We start from the raw sequence: 6450 nt of genomic DNA, 5'->3' as shown, positions 1-6450 counted from the left end.
CGATTTTGCTCCGTCTTTCCAAAGAGAGAATTTCGTGAAGACACCCCGATGGGAAACCTGCTGCTTCCGCTGGCAGCTCGCCCTCGGGGCGGGAAGCTCGCCCTTCGTGGCGCACCTCAGGCAGCGGCCTGCCAGCCCGGCCCCCCGCTCCTCGGCCGGCTGCCCTCGGCCTTCAGGATGCCCCGTCTGCGGAGGCGTGTTCGGGCTGCAACACAACGTTCAGAAAGAGCCCCTTCCCCTAAACGGACAAACCTCAGGGAAGGCAGGTCCCTGCCCCCGGGAAAGCCTCTGTGAGTGAAGGAGGGGTCCCCGGTTTCCAGGGGTGGAGGGCAATGGCCGCCCGTCGTCTCTGCAGAGCCCCTGAGCGGAATACACAGGAAAGCAGGACTGACGCACCCAGTGCCTTCAGTGGGGCAGGGCGGGCGCGTTGTTATGGTTATAATTGGGGGCTGCGGTGGCAGAACTCCTGGTGAATTTGGAAACCGCCAGCTGGGCTGTGACCCAAGACATATGCATCCCCACATGGAGCAGCCAGGCTCATGGCTGGAATTGCAAACGCTCGCTCCAATGGTTCACGCAGGTCTGGTCATTGGGATGCTCGACACTTGGTCCCTGACCTGACACTGGCTTCTCAAGCTTGGCTGTCCTACTGGGGACTGAGAGCCTTGAATACCACAACACAGAGAAGAGCCAGGGAAAAGGGGTTGGAAAGGCCCATCTGCCCTCACCCTGCTGCCGAGAGGAATGCTGGCCCGTTGCCCCACAGTTTTGGTGTCCGCTGAAGGCTCCCCAGCACATTTGTCATCAGGTACAAACCCAGGCTGGGGCCCCAGGAGATGAGTCTCCCATGGTCACGCTGCAATACGAATGGAGTTTTACATTTAAAGATCAGGTTAGGGCACCTGGGTGGCTCAGCTGTGAGGCATCTGCCTTCGGCTTAGTTCATGATCCCAGGGTCTTGGGATCAAGTCCCAAGTCATGCTCCCTGCTCAGCAGGGAGCCTGCTTCTCCCTCGGCCCCTCCCCCTCCGCTCGTGCTCTGTCTCTCGCTTTCTCTCTCTCTCTCAAATAAATAAATAAGTTCTTTTTTTTTAAATAAGAAAATAAAAATAAAATAAAGATCAGGTTAGAGGACGCATGGTGGGGGGACACATGAAGGTGAAACCCCTTTCCAAAGCCCTGTCATTCTACATGTGAGAATTCAGGTCCCTAACAAGGCTCTGTCTGTTTTCAGTCCCACCCCTACTCCCAGGCCTGTGCCCAAAAAAGGAGAAAGGGAAGCTTTAAATCAAGTCACCCTAAATCCTCTTTTATCCTTGAGATAATCGTCTGGTATTTGGGCTTCTGCTCAGGCAGTGGGAGTCTGGTGCCCCAGGCTCCCTTCCGGCTCCTGTCCTGGGGCCAGAGAGGTGGCCTTGGCCTCAAACATCTCCCGCCCCAGACACATACAATTGGAAGGAAAAAGCTTGAGGATCTTCTGAAATGTAAGTAAATACATAGGGTCATTGGGATAAGTAGGAAGCCCCCAGCGCAAACTGAATCCTCTTCATGCGTTAAAACTTGGCTGTGGTCAGTGCAGAGTTCCCACTGTCAAGTCTCATGGGTTTCCTGGTAGAAACCGAGTCCGCCAACACCAGCCAAATCTACATCATCCCAGGCAACCGTGACATGAAAGCTGTTGCTTGGATCCCCAGTGTGCTATCTTCACAACTGTCACTGCCATTTATGGAGCAGGGACTAAATGTTTCTCAGGAAATCCTCCCAATAACCCCTGTGAAATAACTGCTGAGTCTTCACATTACAGTTGGGGAAGCTGAGTCTCAGAGTGACTGAGTAACTTGCTCAGGGTCATTGTCGTTGCAAAGAAACAGTCACGTAATCGAAACACACCCCACACTGTTGTCACAGAGCTAATGCCCCAGGCTGTCCTTGTCCAAATAGTCCCCCCGACTTGCTGCCCCAGAAGATGGGGTACAGGCGGGATCCTCAGTCTCGTCTTGCCTCACCAGTCCCCGCTCCGAGGGCTTGGAGGCATGAATGTTGTGTAGCTGCCACAGCACGTCCCCAGAGGACAGTCAACACCTCACTGGTCTCCTAGACCACTGATTCCTCTTCCCAGGGGCTGGGGCTGGGGGTTCTTGTTGCCTTTACTGAGGATTATGAGGGGCTTCTGGCTGCTGGGGTCCAGACTGCTGGGAATGACTGAAAACCTCGGTGGAATGGTGAGGCAGGGGCAGGGACAAGGATAGGGATGTGGCCGGAAGTAAAGAACTTGCCGTTGAGCGGCTTGTGAGTGGTCCGACGGGCCGTGGGATCTGCCCAAAGCACCTTGTGAACTCGGGAGGTGGCCATGGGGTTGATGTGCTTGGAGCACTGTCTTCATTCTTCCCAGGTGTCTTTGAGGCAAGACATCTCAAAAGGTGCTTTGCCCACTGACAAGGAATATGTGACTCACCCAAGGGACAACATGTCCACTTCCAAACCGTGCCCTCTTGCTCAGCAGCTCCGGAGCTATGTTATTAGGGGTCCTGCCCAGGGGCTTCTTCCTCTCCTTGTCTTACTTGACTTTGGTTGCCCATCAGAATCCCCTAGTTTCGCCTCCAGATCCTAACCGAGTAAGAGTTAGCCCAGCTTGAGGTCCCAGTGATGAACCCAGTTTTAGTGCAGGTGCTGGCATCCAAAGAGGTAATAGCGGCCTCAGGCTTGGTCAGTGCTTTCCTCCCCTGAGATCTCCAGCAGCAGGGCTCCGACACCAAGTCCTTGTACTTGAAAATGCCACGGAAGCCCATGGTGTGTTGGTGGGCGAGGCTGCGATGAGTGCGCATCTCCATGGGCGCCTTCTCCTTCTTCTGATACAGCTTGAGTAGCAGCGACATAGCCAAGATCTTGCCCGCGAATACTTTCTTGGTGTCTGAGACTTAGATTTCCAAGCATGTGATGAAGCCACCCTTTCCCAGAAAACAACACCTGCCGATAGCACTGCTGGCTGCGAGGGTCCACTAGGACCTCCCAGATCTCCTTTGCAGAGGCGGGGCTGGGCTGCGGCTGGGGGCCCCAGGAGCCGAAACGTCTGAGACCCTGGCTTTCCCAGGGTGGACAGGGGCTGGCTTCCCTGCAGTCGCCACCGCCCGTCACATTCTGCGAGTTGCTCAGTGGACCCAGTGGGGTCTGAGCAGAGGCCTGGCACTGCTCTGCTGCTTCCTAATTCGAATGCAGTGCTGGGAACATTATAAAAGCCTCCTTTTTTTTTTTTTCCAGTTAACAAGGGAGTGGCCCCGGTCCTCCAGGTGCCCTAGGCTGTCCTACTCTGTGCCCTGTACCCTGCTCCCCGAGGCCCTCTGTCCTGGGAATGGTCTTATTTCCTGGGACAGAGGGGAAGTAGAGGCAGGCATTGGTAGGAAAGGCGGCTTTATCAGATTAACTGGTAAAAGTGCTCAGGCTCCCAGCTTTGGTGAGCAAGGTGACCCAGCCTCCTGTGTACCCAGTGGTTTCCAGGCTGGTGGGGGCTTGTTTTTCCTCCAAAGTCTTGGCCAGACCTGCATCTCACCCGAGGGCTGTGGTTTGGGGAATGTTTTGATTTGAAACATTCAAGCCAGTGGTGGTAGTTGGAGTTGTGAGACCCCTCTGTGCTAAAAAGAAAAATGAATGGTCTATTTAGAACCTGCTAACAATTCACAGTATAAAGAACAGGCAACAATCCCGCCGCTGAAATGCGGCTTTCCGAGGGTACCACTCCCCAGGGGAGCTGGCTGTGTGGCCAGCATGGCCCCAGCGCTGTATGCTCCATCTGGACGGCCTCCCTTGCCAATGGTGGCAATGCTTCCAGAAGACTGTGCCTCTGCCCCAGCTTTTTCTGGGCCTCTCCTCAACCCCTTCCCAAAATACTCTCTTCCTGGGGCCTGTGGTGTTCTTGGGCTATGAGTAAGACGGCTTTTCCAAAACCACATGAACTTTGCTCTGGACAAACAAGGAAAGGTTGGCCGTTTGGAAATGCCTAAAACAGCTTCTCTGGGGCCTGAGTTGGGAGGTTTTACCTCACCATCGCCAACACGGAGCTCACCTGAAGGAGGAAGCTGGTTTTCCTCTCAAGACAAAATGGTGGTCCCTGGAGCCTTGGGTGTTTCTATCACCAGAGTGATGCTTCATTTCATTGTGTCCTAGGATCAGAGAGAAGGTGAGAAGCATGGGATTCTAAGCACTCAGCCAAGTGAAAATCAGCCAGTTTACTGAAACGCCAAAGCTTGTTTCAAAAATCAGCGGCAAGGGGTGCCTGGGTGGCACAGCGGTTAAGCGTCTGCCTTTGGCTCAGGGCGTGATCCCGGCGTTGTGGGATCGAGCCCCACATCAGGCTCCTCCGCTATGAGCCTGCTTCTTCCTCTCCCACTCCCCCTGCTTGTGTTCCCTCTCTCGCTGGCTGTCTCTATCTCTGTCGAATAAATAAATAAAATCTTAAAAAAAAATCAGCAGCAATTAGGAAGCGTATTCCTCTAATTTATCGAAAGGCATTCCTATATAGGGGTAAGTAATCTCAATCAAAATCCTGATAGGCTTTTGTCTAGAAATTCACAACCTGATTATAAAATTTATATAGAAATGCAAGGGATCTGGAATAGGAAAGACAATTTGGAAAAAGAACAAAATTGTTTTTTAACTAACACTACCCAATTTGAAGACTTAATATAAAGCTGCAAAAATAGAGAGTGTGGTCCTGGACACAGATAGGGTATAGACACACAAGTACAAACTACTTTAAATACTCAGCTACTTTCCAGGACAAAGTAATACCGGGGATTTTTATAAATAGAGAATCCGATCATAATAATTGATCCTTCACCCACCCAGCGTGCCCTGAGTTTCTGTGAGTGCAGGGCCCAGTGAGAGGTGCCAAGGACACCAAGGGGTGTCTCCCAGCCCTCGCTTTCAGTCAGGTCTTATAGGACCTATTGCAATGAATGCTTTCTTAGCCTAGACACTCATTCTGGGGTCTTAGCAAATCATGAATTTTTGGGTATTGTTTGTTGAACTTCACCCAATTTTAAATTATTCAACTGCTCAGGGTGAGAAACAACCAGTCCCAGGGAAGTGACTAGATGCACCTTTTAAATTCAGCTTCGGGGAAAGTCAGGCGAGCTGCGGTTGCTCTGAGGGAAGTCCTATGCTCGGCCAAGGTAAGGACCAGGGTGGCCCCGGCCACAAAGGCTGAAACTGGAGCTCGGAGACAGGGAAAGTAGGGAACCACCAACTGAAACCTGAAAATGAAAAGGTGGAGACATTTTTGTAGACAATCAAAACGGCTTGGGGATTGAGAGGACAGCGCTTGTCCACAGAGAGACATCCAGCCAGCAGCCTGCAGCTCAGGGGAAGAGCCGACCGACAACCTATGGACAAGGTGACCTTGAGCGCTCAGCCTCGCCCCTCGGTCCGCTTCCCATCCCCACCTCACCAACCAGCAGGTTTGCTGGTGTTACCTTTTAAATATTTCTTGGCTCTTTCCTGCCTGCCCCCCGTGTACAAGTCCAGGCCCTCATAAGCTCTTCCTTCTCTCAGGTCTCCCCTGCCAGTCTCTGCCCCCTTCAATCCACCCTTCACATCAGCACCAGAGTCATTTATGTGAAACAAAATTCCCATCATTTCCCTTTCTGGCTTAAAGCTTCTTGAACACCTGTCTCCCTCTTGTCCGTCAACACTCAGAGCAAGCATCCTCTCCTCCACGGTCCCTGATGCCCCCAGGATGAGCTGGGTGACCGTGACCACCGTGCACTTAGGGCTCATGGTGCCTCCTGCCTGGCCAGGATGGCAGCCACACCTGGGCATCCCTATGTTCCGCCTGATGCATGACGCCTCTTTGGAAGGCGGGAGAGGGGGGAAAAAAGAGGGCCAGGGGCACCTGGGTGGCTCAGTTGGTTGAATGTCTGACTCTTGGTTTTGGCTTAGGTCATGATCTCAGTGTTGTGGGGTCAACCCTGCATCGGGCACTACACTCAGCATGGAGTCTGCTTGAGATTCTTTCTCTCCTCTTTCTCCCTCCTACTCACTTCCTCCCACTGCTTGTGTTGTCTCTCTCTCTCTCTCAAATAAATGGATGAAATCTTGGAAGAAAGAAAGAAGAAAGAAAGAAAGAAAGAAAGAAAGAAAGAAAGAAAGAAAGAAAGAAAGAAAGAAAGAGGGAGCCCGATACTAATCTTGAACACTTCCTTGAAAAGGAACCAGCCCAGGTTCCCATGTCTCACCTGAAGGGGCTGCCCCTGCTGCTGAGGCAGACCTGGGCGGAGCTAGCTCCTAGCTTTGCCACAGCCTACCGGTTGACGTTGGTCAGGCTGCCTCACGTCTCTGGGCCTCAGGCTTCTCACTGAAATAGGGGGTTGTTCCAGATGAACTCCACAGTCCCCCCGTCCCTTCGGGGGCACTACCGTCTCCAGCCCCCTCTCAGCACCCAGGAACTCACCTCTTA

General features: G+C 52.8%; 1 pseudogene; it reads right to left on the bottom strand.

The window, feature by feature from the left end:
• Nucleotides 1–1287: 1287 nt before the first annotated feature.
• Nucleotides 1288–5771, bottom strand: LOC113262611 (serine/threonine-protein kinase PLK1-like; annotated as a pseudogene).
• Between the last annotated feature and the right edge of the window lie 679 nt (nucleotides 5772–6450).

The sequence above is a fragment of the Ursus arctos genome, unplaced genomic scaffold, assembly GCF_023065955.2.
Source record: "Ursus arctos isolate Adak ecotype North America unplaced genomic scaffold, UrsArc2.0 scaffold_2, whole genome shotgun sequence".
NCBI lineage: Eukaryota > Metazoa > Chordata > Mammalia > Carnivora > Ursidae > Ursus > Ursus arctos.
The sequence above is the reverse complement of the archived record's forward strand: the minus strand, read 5'-3'. Positions and strand labels throughout refer to the sequence as shown.